Genomic DNA, 16,930 nt, shown 5'->3' with positions numbered 1-16,930 from the left:
TCCCATGAATCCTTAATAAAAGATTCAAGTTGTTGTGTAGTAGGGTTGATTAATGCAACTGAAAAAGGGATATCCCTTCAGTAATGCAATTGGGAGCAGACACTACGGGTCTAAAAGGGGGGGTTGCTAGGATCCTTATGGATCTTTGGAATACCAAAGAAAGTCATATGAAACAAAGGATTATTTGTTGTTTAATAAAGTCATAAAGGAGAACTGTAAAAAGGGAAGAATCTAGGTATGGCATGGATAGACTACAAAAAAGCATTTGACAGTATTACACATTCATGGATAAAAGAGTGCTTAAAAATGTATAAGATACATCATGCACTGATCGATTACATTACAGTGACCATGAAACAGTCGCAAACCACTTTGTAGTTAAAGCATGATAAAGGAAAATTATTATTCCAGGGATAAAAATTCAAAGGGAGATATTCCAGGGTAACACTTTGCCACCCTTGCTCTTTTGTCTTGCCCTTAATCCATTAAGCTGTCTACTTAACGAATTAGGTCATGCCTACAATTTGGCTTCCAGAAAACAACGAAGTGTAAAGACTTCTCATTTACTTTTTAGTGGATGATTTAAAACTGTATAGTTCATGAGACAAGGAACTGAAAGCACAACTGAAAGTGGTAAAACCTTTTTCAAATGATATAAGAATGTCATTTAGTTTTGATAAATGTGCAAAAGCGACATTTAAACCAGAAAAGCTGCAGCACCAAGAAAACATTAGCCTAGGGGAGGTATGTGATATAAAATAACTTGAGCAAGAGGGAGTATATAAATATTGTGAAATTGATGAAGGATCAACAATAAAATATGAATAAATGTGAATAAAATTTAGCAAGGAATATTTTTGAAGACTAAAATTAATACTGAAAACAGAGTTGACATCAAGGAACAAAGTCCAAGCTATAAACCAATTTGCTCTTCCTATCCTAACTTACACTTTTTGGGGTGACAGACTGGCCCTAGAAGTTGTTGGATCAGTTGGACAGGAAAACAAGAAGGATGCTTCATGCCTATCAGATGATTTATAAAAATCAGTGTATACCAAGACCATATATTCCCCATTCTGAAGGAGGTATGGGCCTCCTCAAAATTGATTACATGTATAGATCTGCATTTGTAGTACCGCATACATTATCTGCTGACCTTACAAGACCCAAACATAGTGAAAGTTTTAAAACATGAGGAGAATAAGTCTAAGATGACTTCCCTGCTTAGTTTAGCAGAAGCATATTGGTGTCAAGCAGGAATGGAAATCAAACCAGAAGTAGATACAAATCAGGCAGCAACTGAATGTGTCAAAAAACAAAAGAAAGACTAATGTGAAGGACCAGATGAGAAGGCAAGAAATGTGGAAAATGCATAAATATAGTTGCAAGTATAGAAAATTCTAGCAGCAACTTCACAATGGTTTACAAAGTCCATTGGAACATGTGGGCAAAACAGACAAATGTAGGTTTTGTAAAACAGAATTGGGAACAGCCACATATCTTGTTGTTGGTTGTGATATACTAATGCCAGAAGGACTGTATACTGAAAGGCATAATAATGTGGCAAGACTGTTGCACTGAGGATAGTGCAAACATTATAATATTGAAGTAGCTGAAAAACATTGGAAACATAACAGAGCATTATAGAAAATGATGAAGTTTATACCATATGGGATCACCAATTACCAACAGTTCAAAAAATAGATGCAAGAAAACCAGATATAGTAGTCCATGAAAAGAAGGCAAAAGTAGCATTGATCAGTGAAATTGCTAAACCCAGTGACTACCGTGTCTTATGTACAGACAGACACAAAGTAATACAATACCAGGATTTGCAAGCAGAAACAAGGGTAATTTGGAAGAAGGATGCCTACATAGTTCCAATAGTAGTAGTAGTAGCAACAGTCTTATAAAAAAGAATTTACAATCGTACCAATACATGGAACTCCATATGAATTGCAGAAGGAGTCAATACTGGGCACATTATGGGTGCTGTGAAGAGCACTTAGAGCTAACATAAAGAGTGAAACAATACTAAGTTCATGAACTTTAATCATACTTTGACTTAGGAATGGGGTCCATTCCCATCATGGCATTAGAAACTCAAAAGTCGTGGAGAAATTAAAAAAGGAACAAAACATATTATTCAGCAACTTTCTAAGTTTATAAGAGCCATAGTAAAATCTGTTCTTGATGTCGGGCCTTTGCCCCCCCATTACTTTTAGCCTTGTCCAGATTTCTTGTGCGTAGAGGCTGAGATGTATGCACATAAGGTTACTTGGAAGATATCCTGTTTACTCATGGCAAGTTTTGGGGACAAGTGGATGAAACAAGGGAACACTTGTGAAGCAGCAGCAAGAACCACTGCTGCCCACTGTGCCACAGTTCCCCAAAAAAGGACATGTGACCACACTTCTGTTTTGTGCAGACTTGTAGCTGGACCTTGTTCGTAGGTTCATACATTCATAGGTGTATACTAGGCTAACGATCACCAGGACCTTTATAAGCCTAGCCATACAACCCAACCCAATTTTGTCCCCATGTACCTTGGGTGTCTATTTGGAGGGGTGTGTTAGTTAGGAGGTAGCAAAGGGCTTTTGGGGTATGTTAATTAGGTAATATTTTACTTTTGTTGGCGTCTGTCCATTAGAGACATGGGGTCCAGACCAGTGATGAATTTACAATTTATCAACCAATAGTCAATGTTATATTTAAATAGGGTCACGGAAGAGCTCTGCTTCACATGGATGGGGAGCCTATTCCATAGTGCGGCGATCCTTTGAGACACATAGTGGTCTCACCAATGCATTCTATGTATGTGTCAGGCAAACTTTAAATTCTTGGCTCTAGTGTTTCTTGTGCTGTTGTTTTGGCAAATGTGCAAAATATCCATCAAGGCTGGATCTGAGGATGCCTTATATGTCAGGCATAGATCTCCCACAGGTTACTGAGAGATGATCTATGCCAGGCATAGATCACTTCTTAGTAACCTATAGATCACCTCTCAGTAACCCGTAGGAGAATGAGTATAGAGATAGGGCCTTAAGGCAATCTGTGTAGGACAGTGTGTTAGTAGCTTGGATTCCCCTGGTGAGGAGCCTCTGTGGGTGTTCCTTCTATTGTAAATGCCTAGTAAGGTATATGTTGAAGGGGGGATTTTATGCAATGATGGGTCTGATAATGGCTGAGTAGAGTGGTACTATAACTTCCCTGAACCTGGTTGAGTTTTCCAAATTGATTGCTATTTCGAAGGAGAAAGCCCTTTGATCTGACCTCACCAGTGGACGAACTGCAAGCCATCATCCTTTTTAATCATCCTGGAGGTATATTTGTTGCTGATATAGATTGAGACACCTCCACCTTTAGTCCCTGTCTTTCTGCTGTTGGTCTAAATGTGTGGAAGGCACTGTAGCCTTGCACTGACAGAGTACTTTCTGCAGCTTTAAACTAAGTCTTGGTAACAACACAGAAGTCAATTTTCTCCAGTGTGAGGAGAGCTTCTAGGGTGTGCAGTTTCTTGATGAGGCTCCTAGCATTGAGCAGTAACACCTTAAGGTTGCTTTGAAGATTTTTTTTTTTTTTGCTGTGTTGGAAGGTTTGCCATTTGGCATTACCTAAAAAAAGACTCTAAGGGGATTAATAAAGTTTCAGCCAATTTCCAAAAGCCCAGGGGGGACAGTTGAAGTCCATCTTTGGCAAAGCAACATAGTCTGTTATCCATGTCTGCCCATGCTGACAGATGTTGAATATGCCTAGAATAATACCAGAAATTAAGCTAGTTGTTAAAATTAACAATTTTTTGTTCATACTGTGACATCATCCTTGGTGAACGTAGAATGCAGAGCAGTGCAAGTCACATACCTGTTTGTGACACATATTTAGAGAGATCCAAAGTGTCTGTTTTCATATATTCCAGTGAGGTATGTCTCTGGTCATTTACACCCACATTGACTATTGGTACCTGTGGTACACTGACATGATTGTGTGCATGATATTATGTATCCTGGCTCCAGATAAGCAACTAACCATTATTGTCTCCTTGTCTAACCTGGTGAGTGGGACATCTGTGTGTCATTCAATGGAATCCCATATGACAAACGTCCTAGGTAAAGTATTTGTTTGCCTTATGGGCTTCAATCTTGGAGGAGCACTGGGTGTAGGTGTATGTATGGTGTTTGTTGTTGCTTTTGTTGAGTGCTTTAGAGATTGCTGAGTTTAGGCATTGACATTTGTAGGCTTGGGAGGTCTTTGAGGTTTATGAAGGTTTATTTTAAGTGTCTCAACATAAGATGGTCTATGTGTGTGTTGAGCAGTATGTGTGCAGGATGCAGACTGTGTGTGTGTGTGTGTGTGTGTGTGTGTGTGTGTGTGTGTGTGTGTGTGTGTGTGTGTGTGTGTGTGCGTGTGTGCGTGCATGTGTGTGTGTGTGCCGCGCAAGTGTGTGTGTGTGTGTGTGTGTGTGTGTGAGTGTGTGTGTGTGTGGTGAGAAGTATATGTCGAGGATACAGTATGCATGTTCTTGACAATCTTGTTTGTAAGTGAGATTTTTGTCACCAAGGAAGCTGTGTATATACATCTCTCGCAAGCTGTGTTAGTTTCTTTCAGGGTTAAATGGTTATGTGAAAACATGAGGCAATTGTTACATTGTCTCAGATTTTCCATATCTACCAAGCTGACCACAGAGACATTTGGAAGATGTATATCCATGTTCTCTGGACTTGTATTAGGGTTGTCTATTATGGTTTAAGGACTGGGTTTTACAGAGATCTCCTGAGGTGGTTTCACATTGTTAGATAGTGCTAGAGTATGGTATTAGTGGTGCTTGACTTGCAGACAAGCTGCTCTAAGCTTAACTCCACTCAGTGCCTAACTGTGTTACATGTTACAGTCCTAATACTAGCTTTATAGGTAAATGTTACTGTCTAAGCATTTGCTTCTGTACAGGGTACTGCCATCCACAGCTGCACGGTGAGCAGCTCTGTCCAAACATGCCTAATTTATAGCAAACAGAAAAAAAGCTGAAATCTGACTTTCCTGTAATGCTTCCCAACTCAGAGATTACCAGGCAAACCCCTTCTGCCACAAGATGGATGATCCTGGACTTCCTAATGTAAAAGCACAGCAAAAAAAGACAAAGTATGGAAACTTTGATTACATTTAATAATCCATCTGACCTCATTTATTACAAACAGCTCTGAAACCAAGCTAAAAAACTAATCTCTAAAGACAAAACAGCAATACTTCTGGAAGCAGCAAACAAACAGAAAAAATAACCCCAAAATGTCCTGGTCTTCCATCAATAATCTCTTAAACCCTAGCACCAAACCCAACCCCTGTCCACACCCTGATATGCCTCCTAAACAAATAGCTAGCATCTTTAACCCCTACTTTATTGACACCATTGCTAACATTACTGCTACTTTTTCTTTTCTTTGCCTCTCCCAAATAATACTATTCCTACAAGCTCCTGTTCTCCTTCTCCCTTGCAATACTCCTTACCTCAGAACTTCCATAATACTACAAATACTTTGAATCATGCTTCTCCAAGCATCAACACCCCCCTAACTGTGCACAACAATCTTCCCAGCCAGAATTCAATCTCTCTCCCATGTCCACCACTTTCATCAAAAACCTCCTTCTGAAATTAAAACCCTGCTCAAACTCAGCAGAACGAATTCCTGCTAAGTTTCTTAAAATCACTGCTGATGCAGTGACCTATCCCATTAGCATTCTGATTAACATATCTATCCAAGAATTTCATGTCCCTTGCATTTGGATAAAAGCAATCATCCTTCCTCTTCACAAAGGTGGTCCATCAACTGATATCTCCAACTTCCAACCCATTGCTATACTTTTCCCCATCTTTAAAATCCTAGAAAAATGTGTGAAAAACAACTCTTAGGCTACCTTCTAAAAACCAAAATCCTCTCCCCAACACATCACGGGTTCCGCCCAGGCCACAGCACATCCACTGCACTAATATCCTTCTTAGACATGGTCAATAAAGCCAGAGACTCAGGACACATTGTATATGCCCTTTTTCTAGACCTATAAAAATCATTTCATACCATCTCTCACTCTGTCCTCTCTCAGCTCTCAAGCATAGGGCTATCTCCGCAGTCACTTAATTGGTTCAAAAGCTATCTCTCCAACAGACAGCATGCTGTCAAATGGCAAAATTCCATTTCCTTTTACCTTCACAACCTTACAGGTGTGCCCCAAGGTTCAATTTTAGGCCCGCTCCTGTTTAACATATTTATTAACAATCTCCACCAAGCTATCCTGCAGGGCTCCCTAGTCCATTATGCAGACAACTCCACTATAGTCTGCTCTGCCAATACAAAATTATTACAGCAAAACACTCAAGCAGTATTTTCCACTGTGGAGACTTGGCTTCACAATAATCACATTTCTTTAAATCCCAAAAAAACTAAACTTATGATCTTCACACCCAAGAGAAATTCTCCTATCAATAAAGCTGACCTCAATATAATCTCTCTTAACTCTACAAAAATTGACCTAGTAATCCACACTAAATTGTTAGGTGTAATAATCAATGAAAATCTCAGATTTGATCTGTACATTCAAAATAATATAAGTAAGACCCACAAAAAACTAGGGGTTCTCTACAGACAGAATAAGTTCCTCTCCCTCCCTACTAAACAAGTATTAGCACTATCTGATCTATTACCCTCTCTAACCTATGGTGCGCCTTTACTAATCAACTTACAGTCTTCCTGGAAATAAAAATTAGAAACATGCTATAACAAGATAGCTAAATTTGCCACAAACAGTTGCCATTCTAGCCACCACTGTACTGCCCTAAAATAATTACAATGACTTGAATTCCCCCACTACCTATTGCTCCTTCAGCTCGCAATTACACATACATTTATTTATAAACCACAAGACTGCTCTGTGCTTAGCTCCTTACTCACCCTTTACAACCCCATTAGGCCTCTGCGATCTGAACAACATCTTCTTCAAGTTCATATACCTAAATTACCTGCAAGCCATATAGTCTTGAAACATTGCCAGAAAATTTTATAATCTACCTTCCTTTATCTGCTTACAACAAAGCCCTTACAAATTCAAAACTGTGCTGCACAATCATCTCCTCTCCAACTGGATGTGTAACTGCTGAATTCCTTCCGCTGTCATTACTTAATCTTCTAAATGAACCAAAATCTGTTTATATTCTAGTTCCTGCTCCAATACTTTGCTTTCTTGATAAGTCCTAATGAACTTTAACTACTTAATGCCACCTCTTGTGTTCTCTTAGCTGCCTACATAGCCCCTTTTCCCTTTTCTTTCCTTCTCCTCTGCTTTCATTTCATTTCATTCTTCTTCCTTCTCTCCTATCTCTTTGTTTTTTACTGTCCATCTGACTTACTAATCCCTCCCCGTCTCTCTTCTTCCTTTTTTTCTCTTTTTCTTTCTTCCATCCTTCTCTCTATGTTTATATATATATATATATATATATATATATATATATATGTGTGTGTGTGTGTGTATGTGTAATGCCATGAATTATATGCATATCTTGTTGCTTTCATTTGTATAATATTTAAGCATTCTGTCTTGCTTGTATTGTATCATGATATTCGTGTCTGTACTTTGACCATGTTTAACTTTTGCTGTTAGTTTAATATCATCACATTTATCTATTTTGTATCATTTTCATGTAAGTTTCTTTTATATATATTTTTTTCTTCTTGTAATGTTTTTGATTTTCCCCTGAAACCTTTTTTGGAAACGTTTATGAAAGTCTGATTATAACCTGGAGCTTTTCTCCCCGGGCCTCCACCGAAAATGTGCTTACCTTAGCCCAGAGGACTTCCCTGATAATCAAATGCCAATAAATAAATAAATAAAAATAAAAGAACTATTAAATGCAGTTCAACAACAAGCAATTAAGTCCCTGACAAGATTACCCTTCTGCAGGATGATTTAAAACCAAACAGATCAAAGGTTTAACAGTCAGAAAAAAGGGTGATTTTTCTATAAAAATAAATAAATGTTTCAAAAATGCAGTAAAACAGTAGCACTCACTAGTAATAACAAGTGTAAACATTAAGTAAATGTCTCGATGGCTCTGGATGCTGTAGAAACATGTTAAACTCTCAGAGAAGGTAGCCAAGCATTGATGTTCTCTGTGGAAATGAGACAGTGATATGTATAATTATATACCACCTGTCCACAGACTAGCTAACCAACCTTATCCTATACCATTCAAACTTAGAGCATTAAATAGCCCTGAATTTTAAAAATCTAACAGGAAGTCCAAAAGGGGATCACTTTCTTGTGTTTTGTAAAGACGATCAAATAATGCACTCTGTGTAGTTAATGATAATGAGCATCTTCCTGAAAATAGGCAACTTTAGACCGAAAATCAATAGCCCAAGTAATGGTGGTATGCCTAATAGGGTCTAGGACTCTTGCACGAAAGCACTTTTCACTGAATCACGAATGGGCGGGCTTTTCACCGAAGCAGCATTTTCGCATAAGTATGCCTCTTGTGCCAGTCATACTATGGTGCGGATAAGGGAAAATTCCCTTTTCTCCACTGTAGTGCGATCTCGGAGTGAAAATATTAAATTAGGGGGGTGTGGGGGGTGCAGGGGGGCTTTCCCCCGTGCGTAAAAGTAGATTTAATGTTTTTTTTTTAACACACTTTAGCAAAAGCGCTTTTTCAGTGAAAGCGCTTTCGTTAAAGTGTGTTCGGTGATAGTGGATTCGGACTGTTGAACTTTCATTCAACAGTCCTAGATCTGCCTAATAAACTACATCATAGGAAATGAGAGTTACATATACCTCTTAGCTGTCCATATTTTTACATAATGTCCAGATTTTTGTCTCATATTTTTAGTGTGTTCCTAATAAAATTTGTCGTTTTCTGGCAAGTCACTGAGGACTGAGGATTGAGTCACTATGGCTCACCAAGTTCGCAGATGACTGTAAACTGGGCGCCATAATCAACTCTCCAGCTGACACAAACATCCTTCAAAAAGGTCTCACAGAGACAGATAACTGGTGCCAGCACCATGGTTTAAAGCTAAATGCCAAAAAATGTATAGTCATACCCTTTGGCAAAAACAATGTGCCCACAAATTACCACACAGGCGGAAACCCATTAAGTACAGAGAAAGTTATTAGGGACCTGGGGACCCAAGTTGATAGCAATCTCTCCTTTGAAAACCACATTGCCAAAGTGGTTAGAAAGACCTTCTACATAGCCCACCTCATCACGAAGGGTTTCACATCTAGATCAAGAGAGGTAATCGTGCCCCTTTTTCATCCCTCATCAGGCCCATCATAGAATACAATGCCCCTTTTGGGATGTACCTTACCCGACACCTGCAGCAATTAGAAAGACCCCAAAAGTATCTCACCAAGAGGATCAAGGGACTCAAACAGATGCCATATGCTGCTCGGTTAAAAAAACTCCAGCTCTACTCAGTTGCATACCGTCTACTTCGAGGCGATCTATGCCTGACATACAAAGCTATGTCAAATCCAGAATTAATGGACATGCTCCACCTCAGTAAATCTAAATCCCTTAGAGCCACACGCTCGAGGGACTTGAACCTCAGCACAGAAATAAATAGAACTTGCTGGAGGGACAGGTTCATAACCCAGAGGCTCCCTTTGCTCTGGAATAGAATTCCAGTTCATGTGAGGCAGAGCACCTCACTGAATCTCTTCAAGAAGAATCTCGATAGGTGGATGGGGGATCGTAGGTTTGTCCCAGGGATTACTCCCGTGTCACTATTAGACAGAGGCACAGTAAACTAAACCTTAAAAAGGGCACAGTATACTCAAATCAAGGGGTGGCATAAGCCATACAGAATCTGGCTAGGCTTATAATTGCCCCAGGGCAGATAGCCTAGTATGAACCTATGAAGTTACTAAAATATGACATATATTTGTGTTTCAGACTTTATATCCTTCAAAAATGCACGCAAACACACATTCTACTGTTTTAGCAACTTTCTAAGTTTTTAAGAGTAGTAATGTTTAAAAAGTTTCGTTTTTTGAAGCATTTGTACCCCCCCCCCCCCTTTTTTTGGCTTTGTCCAGATTTCTTGTGTTAAGAAATTCAGAGGTATGGAGGTACGTGCTTGTTTATATAGTTTAAGCATACATTATAATTAATTCCATTTTGTATAATACGTTTTTTTATGAGTACAGTCACAAGACCGGTCAGGTGTCGGTACTGAATACCGATGTCTTTCTTGTGTAGCTGTCATGTACAGCAGTTTCAAACACTCGCCCATTCACATACTGCCCACCTCTCAACGCCTTATCCCAAAAAAACTGGACAAAGTCAAAACCAATGGGTGGGGACAAAGGCCCAAAATCGGGTAAACGTTTTAAATGTTGGTCTTACAAACTCAGAAAGTTGTTAGAATGATTGTTTTGCATTCCTGTACTTTTTATAATCGATAACAAAGCTCGGAACTCGTCAGTCATTATTTACATACTTCAATTCCTCAATGATTTGCCAGGGAAAATAAATTATTTACAGACAAATATTTCAATTTTTTTTCAGCAAAATTCTGGACAGTTGAGAGGTACCACAAAGACAATGATTCACAGAATTCACCTTGACACACTACAATGTCCTGTAATTCGGGGAATGGGTAAACAAACAGCGGCTTCTTTTCCGTAAGACTTGCCCTCATTTATAAAGCAGTCTGTAAAGAAGCACGCGCTTTTCCCAGTCGCAGTCACAGAGCATGCGTACTTGCCAGGAGAGGGAGCTTAGTCTTTCAGGCTGTTGGCACATCAGATGCCAGCTCCCTAACGTCCTCTAACCTGATGGCCTTGGCTGACTCTGCAGCTCCTCCGATTGCCGCTATTTGCATCTCTGTGATTGGCTCATAGCGCTAGAGGCGGGGCTACCGCTGAATTCAGCACCCCCTGTATAAATTCATGTGGAGAGTCAATGCTACCGCAGGACAAACAAAACAGTGCGGGCTGGTTGTTGTGTTAAACCAGCTCGGTGCATGCTTTAGAATACATCATATTGTAAACACAATCATAAACCAAAATACCGCAGCGGGTGCATGCAGGTAGCACTATTTCGTTCTGCTGTAGCCCTAAGCAATAGGGTTGAGCAATACTGCTGTTCAATCGTCAGAAACAAAACAACGAGGCTGTATCTATTTGAATGGGGAGACAGGGTATCGAAGATGGTACGAGAATAGAAGACGTTCCAAAAAGGTAAGGAGAAATGGCAGTTGGACGCAGGGTAGAAAAGGCTCTGGGGAAATGTTACTTTCTGATTAGCTGTATACAACGCCAAATGCTCGATTTTCGGTGCAGTATGTTGTCAGTGGAATACAAATAGAAAATGTCGATTATACCGTAGTGTCATGCACTGAGTGTTCCGACTTCTGAATTATAGCTGCATATTCATAATGGATGTCCATCTACATTATCATGCAGTAATGCAACGGCTTATTGCAAGATGCGTGTCCTGCGGTCCAGTGCTAAGGTGATATCTGGAGTGACAGCCATGCAGTCTTCGGGCGTAGAAATGTAATTCGCTAGAGTGTACATCCTGTAATATTTGCTGCTGTGGTAGTAAATCAGAATTCCGGCACAGAACTGTTGCTGCTAACAGGAGGCTCAGTTCTGTTCAGCGGCGGGCAGTTGTCGGCATGGCTGTGTCCTTCCAGGCTGTCTGGCACGGGACTGAGGAGCGTGAGCTTCAGTGGCCGTGGGGTTGGAGAAGCCTGACAATATCGTGCTAATAGATGTCCTCCAGCCTATTTGTGCTAAACGCATGTTGTCCAGCGTTATATGCATTGACCCAGTTACAGCTGACAGTAACTGGTGATAACAGATCTGCTTATTTCGTGTAACGGCGATGTCTAACGGGTATTACTGAAAATAATGATATATAACTATATATATATATATATATATATATATATATATATATATATATATATATATATTCTGACTGGGGATAGTGCTGACCTGAGGAGAGGGGCAAATCAGTAGCTCGTGTGCAGCCTTCGGGGTACTTGTTCTCTCATTGTCATTGCTAAACTGAGCTGTTGAAATGTTTAGTAATCCCTTGGAAGATGTTATATGTTGTTTTTATGCTAACATTGGTCACTTCATTATTCGTAATACATGTTGATCTTGTTTAGTATATAACCGATTTAACCAGTCACCCTGCTGGAATGTTTTGCCCGAACTGCACCCTTTACCTATAACAGATTTCTTAGCCAAAGTGTGTTTATGGTTTGGTTCTCCAACAGCAGTGCAGCTTGAGCTTCAAGTCATCAGCATTATATTCATGCTAATGCAATACCTACTGCACGGGAACAAACCAGCTGTGCCTAATATTTTTACCTTCAACTTGCAGTGCTATCTCCTAGACCTCTGGCCTTCTAATGTGGGACATTAAAATGCTTTGCCTACCTGAGTTAAAAAATGTGCAGGTTTGTGGGTCCCTTTTATTGTGTTACATAATTGTTATCAGGTATGTGTGTTTGCCTTGTTGAGTGGATGTTTGTTTAGGGGTTGTTCTAGGTAATATCTGCTGCAGTTTGTTTTTTGCAAGTAAAACAAAACAATACAGCATAGACAATGTAACTAAAGGGTGTTCCTATCATCTTATTAAAAAAGAGGAGCATTTACAAGTTATTTTTTAAAAAAGGTTGTGTAACATTGTGTAATATTGAAATTATTAGGTCCTGAGATGTGTTTGTCGGGCTTTGGGAATGCTCAGATACATTAATGATCTGTTTTCTGTTTGTGTGTGTGAGATATTAATCACCAAATCAGGTCAGGAGAGCTATTGTTTGAGATCAGGGCAGTATCGCAATGTGATGCTTTGCATTTGTTGTGAACATGAGCTCTTTACTCCTGAACATTGGTGTTTTGTAATAATATATGCATGATACATGATCAACAATGGTGGCCATATCTGTCAGTCCAGGATATAGGTATTTACATGTATGTCTGTGGATGTAGAATACGTACAAATGTGTACTAAATTATTGCATTTTATTTAACTTTGGCAACTGAGTACATGCAGTGGATAGTGAGACCCATTTTTAGCTATGGCCCAAAAAAGAAATTCTAATATGGTTATTGACTGCAACAGTACAACAAACAATTCATACTCATGTTACAAAGACATTGCAAAGTGAATCTTTTGCTATCCTGTATTCTTAATTAACGAACATTTACTGCTGCAGGTCCATAGAGGTTTATACCAGATGCAGAGAAAGGGAAAGGAAAAAATAATTTTAGTTTGTGGAAGTGGGTCTTTCTGCATCAGGCCAGGCAGTGATGGCTTGGCTTTTACATATTTGAGGGCCAAAGCAGAAAGAAAACTTTGCTTTTGTAAGGTTTTGTTTGTTTCTGGAGCTTAAATACTGAGAAAACCCATTATGATTTGTAATACCCACTGACAATAATTGCTTCGGAACAGGTTTACAAAGTTCAGCTTAACCTTGTCTTACCCAACTTTCTTCTACGTAGCTTGTCTTGCCTCTGCTTTTCATTGTGATTTTTCCAGCGTGCCATTTCTGCTATCCACTCTCTATATATTGCATATATATTGTATTTTTGTCAGTCAAGCTGCATATAGTGTCTTTATATCTCAGACCATCTCTCTGCATATGATGTCATGTATCTGTTGTGTTTTTCCTTGGACTGAAACTCAAATAGGTCCAGTAGGATCAGTGATAGACCCCAGTTAACAATTTCAAAATAAAATAAATAAGTCCATTATTTATCCAAAGACTAAAAACATTGTTGCAGAACCTTAAAACTGAGTATTGTTATCAGGAGCTGGCAAAATGATACTTTCTATGTTTACTTAACTTTTATATGTAAGTCACTGTCCATCTGTCACAGTTGTTTACATACTCCTGTTTCACATAGTTTGTATGCAGTTATAAGGTAATTCAGATAGGTTTGTCTTTGAACTGTGGGATACTAAAATGTCCCTTAGTACAGACAGTAAAGGCCAGGATGGGTGATATTTGGTAGACATCCATCCATAATGTGATCAGGGGACTTGCCACACACTGCAGTCCCACCCACTGTGTGATTCATAATCTAACTGTATAAATGCACCTGTTGCAGTAGTTATCAGGAATACTTCTGTCAGTTAGGGTGGGCCTTCAGCTTTCTAGTTGGAAAGTGAGTAATTCTTGTGACAGTTAAATGCAGTATCATTTGAACCAGTCACTAATGTCTGATGTAGAGTACTAACTGCACACTGCTGGGGTTAGCAAAATGATTAAATTGTTTGACCTCACTTGTTTGTTCTATAATTGTCCATTTGATAGTAGCAATGTCTGGCATATACTTCTTGGTGTTCATAAGGATCACTCAAGGTGTAAAGGTGGATATGTCAGAGAGTAGAGAGATCTCTGAGGTAGGAATGGATGGCACTAGAGAACCTCCAGGAAAAATATACAGTAGCTGTTAGTGGTACAAACTGCTTTTACTTTACAAACAATTCAGGGCTTTGTGAAGATGGACAAAATTACTGTTAGGTAAGAGCATTAATGAACTTGGAGCTTTATTTTGTAGATCTCTCCCACAAATGGGGCTTCAAAGTCTCTAGCTGTTACTTTGATGAGATGCTGCTCCCTAAAAGGGGAAGACCCATTTACCCTAACCAACCTCTGGCCTTTTACAGTCTGTTTTCATTTCAGATGGCTGATGGAAAGTCTCATCACAAGGATTGCCATGAAAGGGGAAAATATAGGAATCGTGATGGGCTCCCATGAGTGTGTGAGTGTGTCTATGTTCATTTGATTGATGATTGCTCTGCCAATTGAAAATATTAGTAGAAGAATTAGAGAAACACAGCTCCACCTCTCCCAGTGGGAAATGTAGTATCACTGTGCCCAAATAAGGTCAGAATCTCCAGCAGAGTGACTACATTACCCATGTCTTCTCTGCCAATGTGTGGCTATGAGGACGAGCTGAGTTTTGATTAGTTTTGCCTTTAACAGTACTTTCTACATCAACTGAGTTAGAAAAAAGAACTAAAGGACACCCTGACCCCATGGAAATGAAACAGCATCCATCTTCCAAGCTGCTGGCTGTGCAATCCTTGAGCAATTCTGGAAGTGAGTATTCTCTGGGGTTGAAAAATGCTTGTAATTGGCACGGTATTATGATACCAAACTTCCTTCTGTTTGGAAAGTCTGTAGTGACACTGAGTTGATCTAGGAGATGTAGCACTTGAAGACATAGATTTTGCTCTAATATTTAGAGCATAATCCTCAGGGTTGAGTAGTACAACCATTGATATTGTGTGCCTCCCTGTATTTTCAGATACCATAGAACTGTAGTTTTATCCATCTGTATCTGGACTGGTATTGGTTGTAATGAGATATCAGTGCCATCAACAGTATCCACGTTTCCTTGACAACCATCTGTAGTAAAGTACCCCTTGGTAGGTACTAGGCCCTAACTATGCATCCATAGCTGTCTTGGACAAGAGTCTCCATACCTGACAGAAGAACAACTACCTGAATGCTCTACTGTCAGGTCTTCCAAACAACTTATTATGCTCATTAGATACCATGTATAGTTTACTTTTTATTTTGTTTTTTTTTTTTACTTACCAGTCCTTTCAATTTAAATTTTTTTTTTCCTTCTTCTCCCCCCTGGCCACATTTCCTCTTGTCAATATGAGTGCCACTTTGGGTCTCACCTGAAAAGAAGCTGCTGGCCTACTGAGACTTACATGGTAAAAAGTCTAAATAAATAAATAAAGGATGACAGCAGTAAGCTGGGCAGTGTGGATAAATGGGAATAATGGAGTGGTGACAGCTGGAGAAAAAGGAAGAGAGTTTCAGTGGGAGACAGAAAAGAGGAAGTACTTCAAAAAGGTAAACTTCAAACAACAGAATTTACAATTATGAAAATATGGAGTATGTATGAGACAGTTATGAAATGTTTCATAAAGAAAAATGTATGACAATGAAAGTCTGAGGTAGGGAATGCATTCCGAAGGTAATAAATGAAATGGGAATTCTTATTTTTTGTGGGATATTTACTGAATAGTCTGCCTTAATAGGATAAACAAAGGTAATCCAGATGGCTTGAGTGAAGTCTGGTATCCACCTGTGACCTAGAAAGTGACAGGACTAACAAGAAACAAAGGATTAGTCAAGATAAAATCACTTCAAATAGCAGATCTTTCTCTGTGGTTGTTTGACCCTGGAGTTAGGTTATTTAATTTCCAGGGGTGTGTGGGAGATGAAGCCCCCCCCATAAAACATGTTTTTAGTTAAACTTCAATTTTTCTTATTTTTTTATAATATACATTGCTGATGAGCTTGTTCGATGTATGTAGTGTCAGTCAAAGTTCATCGGCAATGCAAAGGAATGTACTCATATGCATATGTGGATATATGTTATGCATGTGTGTGTGTATATATATCTATATATCTATGTTGTTGTTGTTTGTCTTTTGACTTTTTCCCGATAAGGGGTCGCCACAGCGGAACTCCGGTCCCCTAATGATTGGCAGTAGATTTTTATGAAATGCCGAGGTGCCAGCTCTACGCCCAACCTTTAACAAAGGCACGCCCATTTATGCACGCATGTCTTTTGAACGCTACCCAATATCTATGTATATCTATATATATATCTATCTCTCTCTCTATATATATATATATATATATATATATGTATATGTGTGTGTGTGTATATATGGTTTCCCTTCAGAAGGTCGAACAGCTGAAATCTCGAAACGCATATGGTCGAGACCATATGCTCGAAATTTCAGAAGCTCGACCTTCTGAATGGGGATCAGCATACTGCGCAGAATGGGAGATGTCCCTTTCTGCGCTGTAGTACGATCTCGGAGTTAGAATAAATAAGTAGCAGGTGGTATGGGGGGTGCAGGGGGGCTTGCCCCCCTGCAGAAACACTG

General features: G+C 39.3%; 1 protein-coding gene across 1 annotated transcript in view; it reads left to right on the top strand.

Annotated features, from left to right (window-relative positions):
* Window positions 1-10,832: 10,832 nt before the first annotated feature.
* The window catches only part of LOC122799217 (serine/threonine-protein kinase SBK1-like), a 175,752-nt gene continuing 169,654 nt past the window's right edge, over window positions 10,833-16,930 (top strand). Inside the window, exon 1 of the mRNA XM_044068135.1 lies at window positions 10,833-11,226. The gene's annotated coding sequence lies outside the window, so the exon portion shown is untranslated. The remainder of the gene's footprint in view (window positions 11,227-16,930) is intronic.

This window comes from Protopterus annectens, chromosome 4.part0, assembly GCF_019279795.1.
Source record: "Protopterus annectens isolate FY-2018-M chromosome 4.part0, PAN1.0, whole genome shotgun sequence".
In the NCBI taxonomy this organism is placed as follows: Eukaryota; Metazoa; Chordata; order Ceratodontiformes; family Protopteridae; genus Protopterus; species Protopterus annectens.
The sequence above is the reverse complement of the archived record's forward strand: the minus strand, read 5'-3'. Positions and strand labels throughout refer to the sequence as shown.